The sequence below is a fragment of the Pleurodeles waltl genome, chromosome 2_2 (assembly GCF_031143425.1).
Source record: "Pleurodeles waltl isolate 20211129_DDA chromosome 2_2, aPleWal1.hap1.20221129, whole genome shotgun sequence".
In the NCBI taxonomy this organism is placed as follows: Eukaryota; Metazoa; Chordata; class Amphibia; order Caudata; family Salamandridae; genus Pleurodeles; species Pleurodeles waltl.
The window spans coordinates 45,202,947-45,220,516 of NC_090439.1; positions in this window are offsets into that span (position 1 = coordinate 45,202,947).

A 17,570-nucleotide genomic window follows, 5' to 3' on the forward strand; every position below is an offset into this window, starting at 1 on the left:
CGCAGCACCACCTTGCTGTCTCGTGCCCCTGACCCCCGCCCACGCTGCTGCTAGCGTGTTTGAGGCCCTCCTCCATCCGCAGGCATCCTCCTGCGCCTCATCCCTTGTGTCTAGTGGGCTCTGGTAAGCTTCGCTAGACCCGTGTGCAATCTGCCGCTTTTGCCGTATCTGTAAGTGTTTTTACTTTTCAGCGCCTTGCATCCTTGCGCTCTTGCCCCCATTTGTGCCCCTTCTGATTGCTGTTTTCCGCTTGTACTTTGTGCCTTTTTACCGTATTTGTGACTGTTTTTGACTTGTGCTTATCGTTCACTTTTGTGCCTTTTTTACCTGGTTTTTCGCCCCTTAGGCGCTCCCCCTTGCCGCTTCCCCTGCCGCTGCCTCCCTGCTGCCCGCCCCCCTCGCGCCCCCATTCGCTGCTCCCTCCCGCCTCCCAGCTGCTCCTCCCTCCCCCCTCCCTTCTTAACGGCTGGCGCTGCGCGTCGAGGGTGAGCGACCTCTGACCTGTTTTTGGTCTAGAGCTCGCCCCCCACGTCCGCAGCACAACCTTGCTGTCTCGTGCCCCTGACCCCCGCCCACGCTGCTGCTAGCGAGTTCGAGGCCCTCCTCCACCCGCAGGCATCCTCCTGCGCCTCATCACTAATGTCTAGTGGGCTCTGGTAAGCTTCGCTAGATCCTTGTGCAATCTGCCGCTTTTGCCGCATCTGTAAGTGTTTTTACTTTTCAGCGCCTTTCCTCCTTGCTCTCTTGCCTCCATTTGTGCCCCTTCTGATTGCTGTTTTCCACTTGTACTTTGTGCCTTTTTACCGTATTTGTGAGTGTATTTGACTTGTGCTTCTCGTTCACTTTTGTGCCTTTTTTACCTGTTTTTTTGCCCCTTAGGCGCTCCCCCTTGCTGCTTCCCCTGCCGCTGCCTCCCTGCGGCCCGCCCCTCTCGCGCCCCCATTCGCCGCTCCCTCCCGCCTCCCAGCTGCTCCTCCCTCTCCCCTCCCTTCTTAATGGCTGGCCCTGCGCGTCGAGGGTGAGCGACCTCTGACCTGTTTTTGGTCTAGAGCTCGCCCCCCACGTCCGCAGCACCACCTTGCTGTCTCGTGCCCCTGACCCCCCGCCCACGCTGCTGCTAGCGTGTTTGAGGCCATCCTCCACCCGCAGGCATCCTCCTGCGCCTCATCCCTGGTGTCTAGTGGGCTCTGGTAAGCTTCGCTAGACCCGTGTGCAATCTGCCGCTTTTGCCGTATCTGTAAGTGTTTTTACTTTTCAGCGCCTTGCCTCCTTGCGCTCTTGCCCCCATTTGTGCCCCTTCTGATTGCTGTTTTCCGCTTGTACTTTGTGCCTTTTTACCGTATTTGTGACTGTTTTTGACTTGTGCTTATTGTTCACTTTTGTGCCTTTTTTACCTGTTTTTTCGCCCCTTAGGCGCTCCCTCTTGCCGCTTCCCCTGCCGCTGCCTCCCTGCGGCCCGCCCCCTCGCGCCCCCATTCGCTGCTCCCTCCCGCCTCCCAGCTGCTCCTCCCTCCCCCCTCCCTTCTTAATGGCTGGCACTGCGCGTCGAGGGTGAGCGACCTCTGACCTGTTTTTGGTCTAGAGCTCGCCCCCCACGTCCGCAGCACCACCTTGCTGTCTCGTGCCCCTGCCCCCCGCCCACGCTGCTGCTAGCGTGTTCGAGGCCCTCCTCCACCCGCAGGCATCCTCCTGCGCCTCATCCCTGGTGTCTAGTGGGCTCTGGTAAGCTTCGCTAGACCCGTGTGCAATCTGCCGCTTTTGTCGTATCTGTAAGTGTTTTTACTTTTCAGCGCCTTGCCTCCTTGCGCTCTTGCCCCCATTTATGCCCCTTCTGATTGCTGTTTTTCCGCTTGTACTTTGTGCCTTTTTACCGTATTTGTGACTGTTTTTGACTTCTGCTTATCGTTCACTTTTGTGCCTTTTTTACTTGGTTTTTCGCCCCTTAGGCGCTCCCCCTTGCCGTTTCCCCTGCCGATGCCTCCCTGCTGCCCGCCCCCCTCGCAACCCCCATTCGCCGCTCCCTCCCGCCTCCCAGCTGCTCCTCCCTCCCACCTCCCTTCTTAATGGCTGGCGCTGCGCGTCGAGGGTGAGCTTCCTCTGACCTGTTTTTGGTCTAGAGCTCGCCCCCCACGTCCGCAGCACCACCTTGCTGTCTCGTGCCCCTGACCCCCGCCCACGTTGCTGCTAGCGTGTTTTAGGCCCTCCTCCACCCGCAGGCATCCTCCTGCGCCTCATCCCCGGTGTCTAGTGGGCTCTGGTAAGCTTCGCTAGACCCGTGTGCAATCTGCCGCTTTTGTCGTATCTGTAAGTGTTTTTACTTTTCAGCGCCTTGCCTCCTTGCGCTCTTGCCCCCATTTGTGCCCCTTCTGATTGCTGTTTTCCGCTTGTACTTTGTGCCTTTTTATCATATTTGTGACTGTTTTTGTCTTGTGCTTATCGTTCACTTTTGTGCCTTTTTTACCTGGTTTTTCGCCCCGTAGGCGCTCCCCCTTGCCGCTTCCCCTGCCGCTGCCTCCCTGCGGCCCCGACCCCCTCGCGCCCCCATTCGCCACTCCCTCCCGCCTCCCGCCTCCCAGGTGCTCCTCCCTCCCGCCCCCCTTCTTTATGGCTGGCGCTGCGCGTCGAGGGTGAGCGACCTCTGACCTGTTTTTGGTCTAGAGCTCGCCCCCCGACGTCCGCAGCACCACCTTGCTATCTCGTGCCCCTGACCCCCGCCCACGCTGCTGCTAGCGTGTTGAGGCCCTCCTCCACCCACAGGCATCCTCCTGCGCCTCATCGCCGGTGCCTAGTGGGCTCTGGTAAGCTTCGCTAGACCCGTGTGCAATCTGCCGCTTTTGCCGTATCTGTAAGTGTTTTTACTTTTCAGCGCCTTGCCTCCTTGCACTCTTGCCCCCATTTGTGCCCCTTCTGATTGCTATTTTCCGCTTCTACTTTGTGCCTTTTTACTGTATTTGTGACTGTTTTTGACTTGTGCTTATCGTTCACTTTTGTGCCTTTTTTACCTGGTTTTTCGCCCCTTAAGCGCTCCCCCTTGCCGCTTCCCCTGCCGCTGCCCCCCTGCGGCCCCACCCCCCTCGCACCCCCATTCGCCGCTCCTTCCTGCCTCCCGCCTCCCAGCTGCTCCTCCCTCCCCTTCTCTTCTTAATGGCTGGCGCTGGGCGTCGAGGGTGAGCGACCTCTGACCTGTTTTTGGTCTAGAGCTCGACCCCCCTGTACGCAGCACCACCTTGCGGTCTCGTGCCCTTGACCCCCGCCCACGCTGCTGCTAGCGTCTTCGAGGCCCTCCTCCACCCGCAGGCATCCTCCTGCGTCTCATCCCTGGTGTCTAGTGGGCTCTGGTAAGCTTCGCTAGACCCGTGTGCAATCTGCCGCTTTTGCCGTATCTGTAAATGTTTTTACTTTCAGCGCCTTGCCTCCTTGCGCTCTTGCCCCCATTTGTGCCCCTTCTGATTGCTGTTTTCCGCTTGTACTTTGTGCCTTTTTACCGTATTTGTGACTGTTTTTGACTTGTGCTTATCGTTCACTGTTGTGCCTTTTTTACCTGGTTTTTCGCCCCTTAGGCGCTCCCCCTTGCCGCTTCCCCTGCCACTGCCTCCCTACGGCCCCGCCCCCCTCACGCCCCCATTTGCCGCTCCCTCCCGGCTCCCGCCTCCCAGCTGCTCCTCCCTCCCCCCTCCCTTGTTAATGGCTCGCCCTGCGCGTCGAGGGTGAGCGACCTCTGACCTGTTTTTGGTCTAGAGCTCGCCCCCCACGTCCGCAGCACCACCTTGCTGTCTCGTGCCCTTGACCCCCCGCCCACGCTGCTGCTAGCGTGTTTGAGGCCCTCCTCCACCCGCAGCCATCCTCCTGTGCCTCATCCCTGGTGTCTAGTGGGCTCTGGTAAGCTTCGCTAGACCCGTGTGCAATCTGCCGCTTTTGCCGTATCTGTAAGTGTTTTTACTTTTCAGCGCCTTGCATCCTTGCGCTCTTGCCCCCATTTGTGCCCCTTCTGATTGCTGTTTTCCGCTTGTTCTTTGTGCCTTTTTACCGTATTTGTGACTGTTTTTGACTTGTGCTTATCGTTCACTTTTGTGCCTTTTTTTACCTGGTTTTTCGCCCCTTAGGCGCTCCCCCTTGCCGCTTCCCCTGCCGCTGCCTCCTTGCGGCCCGCCCCCCTCGCGCCCCCATTGGCTGCTCCCTCCCGCCTCCCAGCTGCTCCTCCCTCCCCCCTCCCTTCTTAATGGCTGGCGCTGCGCGTCGAAGGTGAGCGACCTCTGACCTGTTTTTGGTCTAGAGCTCGCCCCCCACGTCCGCAGCACCATCTTGCTGTCTCGTGCCCTGACCCCCGCCCACGCTGCTGCTAGCGTGTTCGAGGCCCTCCTGCACCCGCAGGCATCCTCCTGCACCTCATCACTATTGTGTAGTGGGCTCTGGTAAGCTTCGCTAGACCCGTGTGCAATCTGCCGCTTTTGCCGCATCTGTAAATGTTTTTACTTTTCAGCGCCTTTCCTCCTTGCTCTCTTGCCTCCATTTGTGCCCCTTTGATTGCTGTTTTCCGCTTGTACTTTGTGCCTTTTTACCGTATTTGTGACTGTTTTTGACTTGTGCTTATCGATAACTTTTGTGCGTTTTTTACCTGTTTTTTCGCCCCTTAGGCGCTCCCCATTGCCGCTTCCCCTGCCGCTGCCTCCCTGCGGCCCGCCCCCCTCGCGCCCCCATTCGCCGCTCCCTCCCACCTCCTGCCTCCCAGCTGCTCCTCCCTCCCCCCTCCCTTCTTAATGGCTGGCGCTGTGCGTCGAGGGTGAGGGACCTCTGACCCGTTTTTGGTCTAGAGCTCGCCTCCCACGTCCGCAGCACCACCTTGCTGTCTCGTGCCCCTGCCCCCCGCCCACGCTGCTGCTAGCGTGTTCGAGCCCTCCTCCACCCGCAGGCATCCTCCTGCGCCTCATCCCTGGTGTCTAGTGGGCTCTGGTAAGCTTCGCTAGACCCGTGTGCAATCTGCCGCTTTTGTCGTATCTGTAAGTGTTTTTACTTTTCAGCGCCTTGCCTCCTTGCGCTCTTGCCCCCATTTATGCCCCTTCTGATTGCTGTTTTCCGCTTGTACTTTGTGCCTTTTTACCGTATTTGTGACTGTTTTTGACTTCTGCTTATCGTTCACTTTTGTGCCTTTTTTACCTGGTTTTTCGCCCCTTAGGCGCTCCCCCTTCCCGCTTCCCCTGCCGCTGCCTCCCTGCTGCCCGCCCCCTCGCACCCCCCATTCGCCGCTCCCTCCCGCCTCCCAGCTGCTCCTCCCTCCCGCCTCCCTTCTTAATTGCTGGCGCTGCGCGTCGAGGGTGAGCTTCCTCTGACCTGTTTTTGGTCTAGAGCTCGCCCCCCACGTCCGCAGCACCACCTTGCTGTCTCGTGCCCCTGACCCCCGCCCACGTTGCTGCTAGCGTGTTTTAGGCCCTCCTCCACCCGCAGGCATCCTCCTGCGCCTCATCCCCGGTGTCTAGTGGGCTCTGGTAAGCTTCGCTAGACCCGTGTGCAATCTGCCGCTTTTGTCGTGTCTGTAAGTGTTTTTACTTTTCAGCGCCTTGCCTCCTTGCGCTCTTGCCCCCATTTGTGCCCCTTCTGATTGCTGTTTTCCGCTTGTGCTTTGTGCCTTTTTATCATATTTGTGACTGTTTTTGTCTTGTGCTTATCGTTCACTTTTGTGCCTTTTTTACCTGGTTTTTCGCCCCTTAGGCGCTCCCCTTTGCCGCTTCCCCCTGCCGCTGCCTCCCTGCGGCCCCGACCCCCTCGCGCCCCCATTCGCCACTCCCTCCCGCCTCCCGCCTCCCAGCTGCTCCTCCCTCCCGCCCCCCTTCTTAATGGCTGGCGCTGCGCGTCGAGGGTGAGCGACCTCTGACCTGTTTTTGGTCTAGAGCTCGCCCCCCACGTCCGCAGCACCACCTTGCTATCTCGTGCCCCTGACCCCCGCCCACGCAGCTCCTAGCGTGTTTGAGGCCCTCCTCCACCCGCAGGCATCCTCCTGCGCCTCATCGCCGGTGCCTAGTGGGCTCTGGTAAGCTTTGCTAGACCCGTGTGCAATCTGCCGCTTTTGCCGTATCTGTAAGTGTTTTTACTTTTCAGCGCCTTGTCTCCTTGCACTCTTGCCCCCATTTGTGCCCCTTCTGATTGCTATTTTCCGCTTCTACTTTGTGCCTTTTTACTGTATTTGTGACTGTTTTTGACTTGTGCTTATCGTTCACTTTTGTGCCATTTTTTACCTGGTTTTTCGCCCCTTAGGCGCTCCCCCTTGCCGCTTCCCCTGCCGCTGCCTCCCTGCGGCCCCACCCCCCTCGCACCCCCATTCGCCGCTCCCTCCTGCCTCCCGCCTCCCAGCTGCTCCTCCCTCCCCTTCTCTTCTTAATGGCTGGTGCTGGGCGTCGAGGGTGAGGGACCTCTGACCCGTTTTTGGTCTAGAGCTCGCCCCCCACGTCCGCAGCACCATCTTGCTGTCTCGTGCCCCTGCCCCCCGCCCACGCTGCTGCTAGCGTGTTCGAGGCCCTCCTCCACCCGCAGGCATCCTCCTGCGCCTCATCCCTGGTGTCTAGTGGGCTCTGGTAAGCTTCGCTAGACCCGTGTGCAATCTGCCGCTTTTGTCGTATCTGTAAGTGTTTTTACTTTTCAGCGCCTTGCCTCCTTGCGCTCTTGCCCCCATTTATGCCCCTTCTGATTGCTGTTTTCCGCTTGTACTTTGTGCCTTTTTACCGTATTTGTGACTGTTTTTGACTTCTGCTTATCGTTCACTTTTGTGCCTTTTTTACCTGGTTTTTCACCCCTTAGGCGCTCCCCCTTGCCGCTTCCCCTGCCGCTGCCTCCCTGCTGCCCGCCCCCTCGCACCCCCATTCGCCGCTCCCTCCCGCCTCCCAGCTGCTCCTCCCTCCCGCCTCCCTTCTTAATGGCTGGCGCTGCGCGTCGAGGGTGAGCTTCCTCTGACCTGTTTTTGGTCTAGAGCTCGCCCCCCACGTCCGCAGCACCACCTTGCTGTCTCGTGCCCCTGACCCCCGCCCACGTTGCTGCTAGCGTGTTTTAGGCCCTCCTCCACCCGCAGGCATCCTCCTGCGCCTCATCCCCGGTGTCTAGTGGGCTCTGGTAAGCTTCGCTAGACCCGTGTGCAATCTGCCGCTTTTGTCGTATCTGTAAGTGTTTTTACTTTTCAGCGCCTTGCCTCCTTGCGCTCTTGCCCCCATTTGTGCCCCTTCTGATTGCTGTTTTCCGCTTGTACTTTGTGCCTTTTTATCATATTTGTGACTGTTTTTGTCTTGTGCTTATCGTTCACTTTTGTGCCTTTTTTACCTGGTTTTTCGCCCCTTAGGCTCTCCCCCTTGCCGCTTCCCCTGCCGCTGCCTCCCTGCGGCCCCACCCCCCTTGCACCCCTGCACCCCATTCGCCGCTCCCTCCTGCCTCCCGCCTCCCAGCTGCTCCTCCCTCCCCTTCTCTTCTTAATGGCTGGTGCTGGGCGTCGAGGGTGAGGGACCTCTGACCCGTTTTTGGTCTAGAGCTCGCCCCCCACGTCCGCAGCACCATCTTGCTGTCTCGTGCCCCTGCCCCCCGCCCACGGCTGCTGCTAGCGTGTTCGAGGCCCTCCTCCACCCGCAGGCATCCTCCTGCGCCTCATCCCTGGTGTCTAGTGGGCTCTGGTAAGCTTCGCTAGACCCGTGTGCAATCTGCCGCTTTTGTCGTATCTGTAAGTGTTTTTACTTTTCAGCGCCTTGCCTCCTTGCGCTCTTGCCCCCATTTATGCCCCTTCTGATTGCTGTTTTCCGCTTGTACTTTGTGCCTTTTTACCGTATTTGTGACTGTTTTTGACTTCTGCTTATCGTTCACTTTTGTGCCTTTTTTACCTGGCTTTTCGCCCCTTAGGCGCTCCCCCTTGCCGCTTCCCCTGCCGCTGCCTCCCTGCTGCCCGCCCCCTCGCACCCCCATTCGCCGCTCCCTCCCGCCTCCCAGCTGCTCCTCCCTCCCGCCTCCCTTCTTAATGGCTGGCGCTGCGCGTCGAGGGTGAGCTTCCTCTGACTTGTTTTTGGTCTAGAGCTCGCCCCCCACGTCCGCAGCACCACCTTGCTGTCTCGTGCCCCTGACCCCCGCCCACGTTGCTGCTAGCGTGTTTTAGGCCCTCCTCCACCCGCAGGCATCCTCCTGCGCCTCATCCCCGGTGTCTAGTGGGCTCTGGTAAGCTTCGCTAGACCCGTGTGCAATCTGCCGCTTTTGTCGTATCTGTAAGTGTTTTTACTTTTCAGCGCCTTGCCTCCTTGCGCTCTTGCCCCCATTTGTGCCCCTTCTGATTGCTGTTTTCCGCTTGTACTTTGTGCCTTTTTATCATATTTGTGACTGTTTTTGTCTTGTGCTTATCGTTCACTTTTGTGCCTTTTTTACCTGGTTTTTCGCCCCTTAGGCTCTCCCCCTTGCCGCTTCCCCTGCCGCTGCCTCCCTGCGGCCCGACCCCCTCGCGCCCCCATTCGCCACTCCCTCCCGCCTCCCGCCTCCCGCCTCCCAGCTGCTCCTCCCTCCCTCCGCCCCCTTCTTAATGGCTTGCGCTGCGCGTCGAGGGTGAGCGACCTCTGACCTGTTTTTGGTCTAGAGCTCGCCCCCCACGTCCGCAGCACCACCTTGCTATCTCGTGCCCCTGACCCCCGCCCACGCTGCTGCTAGCGTGTTTGAGACCCTCCTCCACCCGCAGGCATCCTCCTGCGCCTCATCGCCGGTGCCTAGTGGGCTCTGGTAAGCTTCGCTAGACCCGTGTGCAATCTGCCGCTTTTGCCGTATCTGTAAGTGTTTTTACTTTTCAGCGCCTTGCCTCCTTGCACTCTTTCCCCCATTTGTGCCCCTTCTGATTGCTATTTTCCGCTTCTACTTTGTGCCTTTTTACTGTATTTGTGACTGTTTTTGACTTGTGCTTATCGTTCACTTTTGTGCCTTTTTTACCTGTTTTTTCGCCCCTTAGGCGCTCCCCCTTGCCGCTGCCTCCCTGCGGCCCCACCCCCCTTGCACCCCCATTCGCCGCTCCCTCCTGCCTCCCGCCTCCCAGCTGCTCCTCCCTCCCCTTCTCTTCTTAATGGCTGGCGCTGGGCGTCGAGGGTGAGCGACCTCTGACCTGTTTTTGGTCTAGAGCTCGCCCCCCACGTAAGCAGCACCACCTTGCGGTCTCGTGCCCCTGACCCCCGCCAACGCTGCTGCTAGCGTGTTCGAGGCCCTCCTCCACCCGCAGGCATCCTCCTGCGTCTCATCCCTGGTGTGTAGTGGGCTCTGGTAAGCTTTGCTAGACCCGTGTGCAATCTGCTGCTTTTGCCGTATCTGTAAGTGTTTTTACTTTTCACCGCCTTGCCTCCTTGCGCTCTTGCCCCCATTTGTGCCCCTTCTGATTGCTGTTTTCCACTTGTACTTTGTGCATTTTTACCGTATTTGTGACTGTTTTTGACTTGTGCTTATCGTTCACTTTTGTGCCTTTTTTACCTGGTTTTTCGCCCCTTAGGCGCTCCCCCTTGCCGCTTCCCCTGCCGCTGCCTCCCTGCAGCCCGCCCCCCTCGCGCCCCCATTCGCCACTCCCTCCCGCCTCCCAGCTGCTCCTCCTTCCCCCTCCCTTCTTAATGGCTGGCGCTGTGCATCAAGGGTGAGGGACCTCTGACCTGTTTTTGGTCTAGAGCTCGCCCCCCACGTCCGCAGCACCACCTTGCTGTCTCGTGCCCCTTTCCCCCGCCCACGCTGCTGCTAGCGTGTTCGAGGCCCTCCTCCACCCGCAGGCATCCTCCTGCACCTCATCCCCGGTGCCTAGTGGGCTCTGGTAAGTTTCGCTAGACCCGTGTGCAATCTGCCGCTTTTGCCGTATCTGTAAGTGTTTTTACTTTTCAGCGCCTTGCCTCCTTGCGCTCTTGCCCCCATTTGTGCCCCTTCTGATTGCTATTTTCCACTTGTACTTTGTGCCTTTTTACCGTATTTGTGACTGTTTTTGACTTGTGCTCATCGTTCACTTTTGTGCCTTTTTTACCTGGTTTTTCACCCCTTAGGCGCTCCCCCTTGCCGCTTCCCCTGCCGCTGCCTCCCTGCTGCCCGCCCCCTTGCACCCCCATTCGCCGCTCCCCTCCCCCACCTCCCCCTCCCAGCTGCTCCTCCCTCCCCGCCTCCCTTCTTAATGGCTGGCGCTGCGCGTCGAGGGTGAGCTTCCTCTGACCTGTTTTTGGTCTAGAGCTCGCCCCCCACGTCCGCAGCACCACCTTGCTGTCTCGTGCCCCTGACCCCCGCCCACGTTGCTGCTAGCGTGTTTTAGGCCCTCCTCCACCCGCAGGCATCCTCCTGCGCCTCATCCCCGGTGTCTAGTGGGCTCTGGTAAGCTTCGCTAGACCCGTGTGCAATCTGCCGCTTTTGTCGTATCTGTAAGTGTTTTTACTTTTCAGCGCCTTGCCTCCTTGCGCTCTTGCCCCCATTTGTGCCCCTTCTGATTGCTGTTTTCCGCTTGTACTTTGTGCCTTTTTATCATATTTGTGACTGTTTTTGTCTTGTGCTTATCGTTCACTTTTGTGCCTTTTTTACCTGGTTTTTCGCCCCTTAGGCTCTCCCCCTTGCCGCTTCCCCTGCCGCTGCCTCCCTGCGGCCCGACCCCCTCACGCCCCCATTCGCCACTCCCTCCCGCCTCCCGCCTCCCGCCTCCCAGCTGCTCCTCCCTCCCGCTTCCCTTCTTAATGGCTGGCGCTGCGCGTCGAGGGTGAGCTTCCTCTGACCTGTTTTTGGTCTAGAGCTCGCCCCCCACGTCCGCAGCACCACCTTGCTGTCTCGTGCCCCTGACCCCCGCCCACGTTGCTGCTAGCGTGTTTTAGGCCCTCCTCCACCCGCAGGCATCCTCCTGCGCCTCATCCCCGGTGTCTAGTGGGCTCTGGTAAGCTTCGCTAGACCCGTGTGCAATCTGCCGCTTTTGCCTTATCTGTAAGTGTTTTTACTTTTCAGCGCCTTGCCTCCTTGCACTCTTGCCCCCATTTGTGCCCCTTCTGATTGCTATTTTCCGCTTCTACTTTGTGCCTTTTTACTGTATTTGTGACTGTTTTTGACTTGTGCTTATCGTTCACTTTTGTGCCTTTTTTACCTGGTTTTTCGCCCCTTAAGCGCTCCCCCTTGCCGCTTCCCCTGCCGCTGCCTCCCTGCGGCCCCACCCCCCTCGCACCCCCATTCGCCGCTCCTTCCTGCCTCCCGCCTCCCAGCTGCTCCTCCCTCCCCTTCTCTTCTTAATGGCTGGCGCTGGGCGTCGAGGGTGAGCGACCTCTGACCTGTTTTTGGTCTAGAGCTCGCCCCCCCTGTACGCAGCACCACCTTGCGGTCTCGTGCCCTTGACCCCCGCCCACGCTGCTGCTAGCGTCTTCGAGGCCCTCCTCCACCCGCAGGCATCCTCCTGCGTCTCATCCCTGGTGTCTAGTGGGCTCTGGTAAGCTTCGCTAGACCTGTGTGCAATCTGCCGCTTTTGCCGTATCTGTAAATGTTTTTACTTTTTCAGCGCCTTGCCTCCTTGCGCTCTTGCCCCCATTTGTGCCCCTTCTGATTGCTGTTTTCCGCTTGTACTTTGTGCCTTTTTACCGTATTTGTGACTGTTTTTGACTTGTGCTTATCGTTCACTGTTGTGCCTTTTTTACCTGGTTTTTCGCCCCTTAGGCGCTCCCCCTTGCCGCTTCCCCTGCCACTGCCTCCCTACGGCCCCGCCCCCCTCACGCCCCCATTTGCCGCTCCCTCCCGGCTCCCGCCTCCCAGCTGCTCCTCCCTCCCCCCTCCCTTGTTAATGGCTCGCCCTGCGCGTCGAGGGTGAGCGACCTCTGACCTGTTTTTGGTCTAGAGCTCGCCCCCCACGTCCGCAGCACCACCTTGCTGTCTCGTGCCCTTGACCCCCGCCCACGCTGCTGCTAGCGTGTTTGAGGCCCTCCTCCACCCGCAGCCATCCTCCTGTGCCTCATCCCTGGTGTCTAGTGGGCTCTGGTAAGCTTCGCTAGACCCGTGTGCAATCTGCCGCTTTTGCCGTATCTGTAAGTGTTTTTACTTTTCAGCGCCTTGCATCCTTGCGCTCTTGCCCCCATTTGTGCCCCTTCTGATTGCTGTTTTCCGCTTGTTCTTTGTGCCTTTTTACCGTATTTGTGACTGTTTTTGACTTGTGCTTATCGTTCACTTTTGTGCCTTTTTTACCTGGTTTTTCGCCCCTTAGGCGCTCCCCCTTGCCGCTTCCCCTGCCGCTGCCTCCTTGCGGCCCGCCCCCCTCGCGCCCCCATTGGCTGCTCCCTCCCGCCTCCAGCTGCTCCTCCCTCCCCCCTCCCTTCTTAATGGCTGGCGCTGCGCGTCGAAGGTGAGCGACCTCTGACCTGTTTTTGGTCTAGAGCTCGCCCCCCACGTCCGCAGCACCATCTTGCTGTCTCGTGCCCTGACCCCCGCCCACGCTGCTGCTAGCGTGTTCGAGGCCCTCCTGCACCCGCAGGCATCCTCCTGCACCTCATCACTATTGTGTAGTGGGCTCTGGTAAGCTTCGCTAGACCCGTGTGCAATCTGCCGCTTTTGCCGCATCTGTAAATGTTTTTACTTTTCAGCGCCTTTCCTCCTTGCTCTCTTGCCTCCATTTGTGCCCCTTTGATTGCTGTTTTCCGCTTGTACTTTGTGCCTTTTTACCGTATTTGTGACTGTTTTTGACTTGTGCTTATCGATAACTTTTGTGCGTTTTTTACCTGTTTTTTCGCCCCTTAGGCGCTCCCCATTGCCGCTTCCCCTGCCGCTGCCTCCCTGCGGCCCGCCCCCCTCGCGCCCCCATTCGCCGCTCCCTCCCACCTCCTGCCTCCCAGCTGCTCCTCCCTCCCCCCTCCCTTCTTAATGGGCTGGCGCTGTGCGTCGAGGGTGAGGGACCTCTGACCCGTTTTTGGTCTAGAGCTCGCCTCCCACGTCCGCAGCACCACCTTGCTGTCTCGTGCCCCTGCCACCCGCCCACGCTGCTGCTAGCGTGTTCGAGGCCCTCCTCCACCCGCAGGCATCCTCCTGCGCCTCATCCCTGGTGTCTAGTGGGCTCTGGTAAGCTTCGCTAGACCCGTGTGCAATCTGCCGCTTTTGTCGTATCTGTAAGTGTTTTTACTTTTCAGCGCCTTGCCTCCTTGCGCTCTTGCCCCCATTTATGCCCCTTCTGATTGCTGTTTTCCGCTTGTACTTTGTGCCTTTTTACCGTATTTGTGACTGTTTTTGACTTCTGCTTATCGTTCACTTTTGTGCCTTTTTTACCTGGTTTTTCGCCCCTTAGGCGCTCCCCCTTCCCGCTTCCCCTGCCGCTGCCTCCCTGCTGCCCGCCCCCTCGCACCCCCATTCGCCGCTCCCTCCCGCCTCCCAGCTGCTCCTCCCTCCCGCCTCCCTTCTTAATGGCTGGCGCTGCGCGTCGAGGGTGAGCTTCCTCTGACCTGTTTTTGGTCTAGAGCTCGCCCCCCACGTCCGCAGCACCACCTTGCTGTCTCGTGCCCCTGACCCCCGCCCACGTTGCTGCTAGCGTGTTTTAGGCCCTCCTCCACCCGCAGGCATCCTCCTGCGCCTCATCCCCGGTGTCTAGTGGGCTCTGGTAAGCTTCGCTAGACCCGTGTGCAATCTGCCGCTTTTGTCGTGTCTGTAAGTGTTTTTACTTTTCAGCGCCTTGCCTCCTTGCGCTCTTGCCCCCATTTGTGCCCCTTCTGATTGCTGTTTTCCGCTTGTGCTTTGTGCCTTTTTATCATATTTGTGACTGTTTTTGTCTTGTGCTTATCGTTCACTTTTGTGCCTTTTTTACCTGGTTTTTCGCCCCTTAGGCGCTCCCCTTTGCCGCTTCCCCTGCCGCTGCCTCCCTGCGGCCCCGACCCCCTCGCGCCCCCATTCGCCACTCCCTCCCGCCTCCCGCCTCCCAGCTGCTCCTCCCTCCCGCCCCCCTTCTTAATGGCTGGCGCTGCGCGTCGAGGGTGAGCGACCTCTGACCTGTTTTTGGTCTAGAGCTCGCCCCCCACGTCCGCAGCACCACCTTGCTATCTCGTGCCCCTGACCCCCGCCCACACAGCTCCTAGCGTGTTTGAGGCCCTCCTCCACCCGCAGGCATCCTCCTGCGCCTCATCGCCGGTGCCTAGTGGGCTCTGGTAAGCTTTGCTAGACCCGTGTGCAATCTGCCGCTTTTGCCGTATCTGTAAGTGTTTTTACTTTTCAGCGCCTTGTCTCCTTGCACTCTTGCCCCCATTTGTGCCCCTTCTGATTGCTATTTTCCGCTTCTACTTTGTGCCTTTTTACTGTATTTGTGACTGTTTTTGACTTGTGCTTATCGTTCACTTTTGTGCCATTTTTTACCTGGTTTTTCGCCCCTTAGGCGCTCCCCCTTGCCGCTTCCCCTGCCGCTGCCTCCCTGCGGCCCCACCCCCCTCGCACCCCCATTCGCCGCTCCCTCCTGCCTCCCGCCTCCCAGCTGCTCCTCCCTCCCCTTCTCTTCTTAATGGCTGGTGCTGGGCGTCGAGGGTGAGGGACCTCTGACCCGTTTTTGGTCTAGAGCTCGCCCCCCACGTCCGCAGCACCATCTTGCTGTCTCGTGCCCCTGCCCCCCGCCCACGCTGCTGCTAGCGTGTTCGAGGCCCTCCTCCACCCGCAGGCATCCTCCTGCGCCTCATCCCTGGTGTCTAGTGGGCTCTGGTAAGCTTCGCTAGACCCGTGTGCAATCTGCCGCTTTTGTCGTATCTGTAAGTGTTTTTACTTTTCAGCGCCTTGCCTCCTTGCGCTCTTGCCCCCATTTATGCCCCTTCTGATTGCTGTTTTCCGCTTGTACTTTGTGCCTTTTTACCGTATTTGTGACTGTTTTTGACTTCTGCTTATCGTTCACTTTTGTGCCTTTTTTACCTGGTTTTTCGCCCCTTAGGCGCTCCACCCTTGCCGCTTCCCCTGCCGCTGCCTCCCTGCTGCCCGCCCCCTCGCACCCCCATTCGCCGCTCCCTCCCGCCTCCCAGCTGCTCCTCCCTCCCGCCTCCCTTCTTAATGGCTGGCGCTGCGCGTCGAGGGTGAGCTTCCTCTGACCTGTTTTTGGTCTAGAGCTCGCCCCCCACGTCCGCAGCACCACCTTGCTGTCTCGTGCCCCTGACCCCCGCCCACGTTGCTGCTAGCGTGTTTTAGGCCCTCCTCCACCCGCAGGCATCCTCCTGCGCCTCATCCCCGGTGTCTAGTGGGCTCTGGTAAGCTTCGCTAGACCCGTGTGCAATCTGCCGCTTTTGTCGTATCTGTAAGTGTTTTTACTTTTCAGCGCCTTGCCTCCTTGCGCTCTTGCCCCCATTTGTGCCCCTTCTGATTGCTGTTTTCCGCTTGTACTTTGTGCCTTTTTATCATATTTGTGACTGTTTTTGTCTTGTGCTTATCGTTCACTTTTGTGCCTTTTTTACCTGGTTTTTCGCCCCTTAGGCTCTCCCCCTTGCCGCTTCCCCTGCCGCTGCCTCCCTGCGGCCCCACCCCCCTTGCACCCCCATTCGCCGCTCCCTCCTGCCTCCCGCCTCCCAGCTGCTCCTCCCTCCCCTTCTCTTCTTAATGGCTGGTGCTGGGCGTCGAGGGTGAGGGACCTCTGACCCGTTTTTGGTCTAGAGCTCGCCCCCCACGTCCGCAGCACCATCTTGCTGTCTCGTGCCCCTGCCCCCCGCCCACGCTGCTGCTAGTGTGTTCGAGGCCCTCCTCCACCCGCAGGCATCCTCCTGCGCCTCATCCCTGGTGTCTAGTGGGCTCTGGTAAGCTTCGCTAGACCCGTGTGCAATCTGCCGCTTTTGTCGTATCTGTAAGTGTTTTTACTTTTCAGCGCCTTGCCTCCTTGCGCTCTTGCCCCCATTTATGCCCCTTCTGATTGCTGTTTTCCGCTTGTACTTTGTGCCTTTTTACCGTATTTGTGACTGTTTTTGACTTCTGCTTATCGTTCACTTTTGTGCCTTTTTTACCTGGCTTTTCGCCCCTTAGGCGCTCCCCCTTTGCCGCTTCCCCTGCCGCTGCCTCCCTGCTGCCCGCCCCCCTCGCACCCCCATTCGCCGCTCCCTCCCGCCTCCCAGCTGCTCCTCCCTCCCGCCTCCCTTCTTAATGGCTGGCGCTGCGCGTCGAGGGTGAGCTTCCTCTGACCTGTTTTTGGTCTAGAGCTCGCCCCCCACGTCCGCAGCACCACCTTGCTGTCTCGTGCCCCTGACCCCCGCCCACGTTGCTGCTAGCGTGTTTTAGGCCCTCCTCCACCCGCGGGCATCCTCCTGCGCCTCATCCCCGGTGTCTAGTGGGCTCTGGTAAGCTTCGCTAGACCCGTGTGCAATCTGCCGCTTTTGTCGTATCTGTAAGTGTTTTTACTTTTCAGCGCCTTGCCTCCTTGCGCTCTTGCCCCCATTTGTGCCCCTTCTGATTGCTGTTTTCCGCTTGTACTTTGTGCCTTTTTATCATATTTGTGACTGTTTTTGTCTTGTGCTTATCGTTCACTTTTGTGCCTTTTTTACCTGGTTTTTCGCCCCTTAGGCTCTCCCCCTTGCCGCTTCCCCTGCCGCTGCCTCCCTGCGGCCCGACCCCCTCGCGCCCCCATTCGCCACTCCCTCCCGCCTCCCGCCTCCCGCCTCCCAGCTGCTCCTCCCTCCCGCCCCCCTTCTTAATGGCTTGCGCTGCGCGTCGAGGGTGAGCGACCTCTGACCTGTTTTTGGTCTAGAGCTCGCCCCCCACGTCCGCAGCACCACCTTGCTATCTCGTGCCCCTGACCCCCGCCCACGCTGCTGCTAGCGTGTTTGAGACCCTCCTCCACCCGCAGGCATCCTCCTGCGCCTCATCGCCGGTGCCTAGTGGGCTCTGGTAAGCTTCGCTAGACCCGTGTGCAATCTGCCGCTTTTGCCGTATCTGTAAGTGTTTTTACTTTTCAGCGCCTTGCCTCCTTGCACTCTTTCCCCCATTTGTGCCCCTTCTGATTGCTATTTTCCGCTTCTACTTTGTGCCTTTTTACTGTATTTGTGACTGTTTTTGACTTGTGCTTATCGTTCACTTTTGTGCCTTTTTTACCTGTTTTTTCGCCCCTTAGGCGCTCCCCCTTGCCGCTGCCTCCCTGCGGCCCCACCCCCCTCGCACCCCCATTCGCCGCTCCCTCCTGCCTCCCGCCTCCCAGCTGCTCCTCCCTCCCCTTCTCTTCTTAATGGCTGGCGCTGGGCGTCGAGGGTGAGCGACCTCTGACCTGTTTTTGGTCTAGAGCTCGCCCCCCACGTACTCAGCACCACCTTGCGGTCTCGTGCCCCTGACCCCCGCCAACGCTGCTGCTAGCGTGTTCGAGGCCCTCCTCCACCCGCAGGCATCCTCCTGCGTCTCATCCCTGGTGTGTAGTGGGCTCTGGTAAGCTTTGCTAGACCCGTGTGCAATCTGCTGCTTTTGCCGTATCTGTAAGTGTTTTTACTTTTCACCGCCTTGCCTCCTTGCGCTCTTGCCCCCATTTGTGCCCCTTCTGATTGCTGTTTTCCACTTGTACTTTGTGCATTTTTACCGTATTTGTGACTGTTTTTGACTTGTGCTTATCGTTCACTTTTGTGCCTTTTTTACCTGGTTTTTCGCCCCTTAGGCGCTCCCCCTTGCCGCTTCCC